We start from the raw sequence: 1,175 nt of genomic DNA, 5'->3' as shown, positions 1-1,175 counted from the left end.
CAGACACCATGTCTCATTCCCATACTGCATTGCAGCTCTCATACAACTCTTATAGACCCTTCCTGTCATCTTTAATGAGAACCTTTTCCCATATAACAACACTCCACATTCCCTGAACTTCATACAGCGAAATCTCACTCTTGCTGTCACAGCTGCTTCACATTCACCACTTACATCCACCCTATTTCCCAAATAACAAAACCCTCTCACCGTTTCCACCTTGTCACATAGTGTTTCCACTGGTTCTGCCAGCCCTCCAGCTCCTTTCTCACACCTCCCACAAACAAACTCTCTTGCCAGTCTTGGGGTCACCTTCTTCATTTTCATACATCTACCATGGATCCATTTCTCATATCTCGTACACAACGCCACATTTGCCATTACCCTCCTCCCACAACACCATATGGATCTTACTCACTAACACTTCTCCTTCCACCCTGCTCACCATCACCTTTGTCTTCCCAAGGTTTACCTTCAAACCCCTCCTTCCATTTCCAAAACTTCTCAATCCCTCCATCGTCTCACTCATGAGAACAAGGTCATCCGCACACAGTATCTCCATTAGCAATCCTTCTCTTGCACTCTCCGTCACCACATCAACCACTATTGCAAACAACAATGGTGACAACACAGATCCCTGGTGCACACCAACTTTCACTGCAAACTCCTCCGACAGCCTTGATCCAATTCTAGCTCTTGTCTTTACTTCCTCATACAAACTCATCACTGCTCTCACTATTACCTCTAGTGCACCCCTCTTCCTCAATGCCCACTCAATCACCCTCCGTGGAACCCTATCAAATGCCTTCTCCACATCAACAAAGCATATGTACAACTCCTTCCCCTGATCTCAGTATTCCTCCTGTAATCTCCTTACAATGAACACTGCATCTATTGTCCCCCTACCTGGCATAAAACCAAATTGTATCTTGTCCACATCTACCCCCTTTCGAATCAATCTCTGTCTCATTTCCTCCTGCACTGAAAGTCACCTCCATGCTAGCATGGGTTGGACGATTTGACTGAGGACTGGTGAAACCGGATGGCAACACCAGGCTCCAATCTAATTTGGCAGAGTTTCTACAGCTGGATGCCCTTCCTAACGCCAACCACTCAGAGAGTGTAGTGGGTGCTTTTATGTGTGACCCGCACGAGGGCCAGTCAGGCGGTACTGG

Source organism: Octopus bimaculoides, chromosome 6 (genome assembly GCF_001194135.2).
Source record: "Octopus bimaculoides isolate UCB-OBI-ISO-001 chromosome 6, ASM119413v2, whole genome shotgun sequence".
NCBI classification, from domain to species: Eukaryota; Metazoa; Mollusca; class Cephalopoda; order Octopoda; family Octopodidae; genus Octopus; species Octopus bimaculoides.
This window is presented reverse-complemented; position numbering follows the sequence as displayed.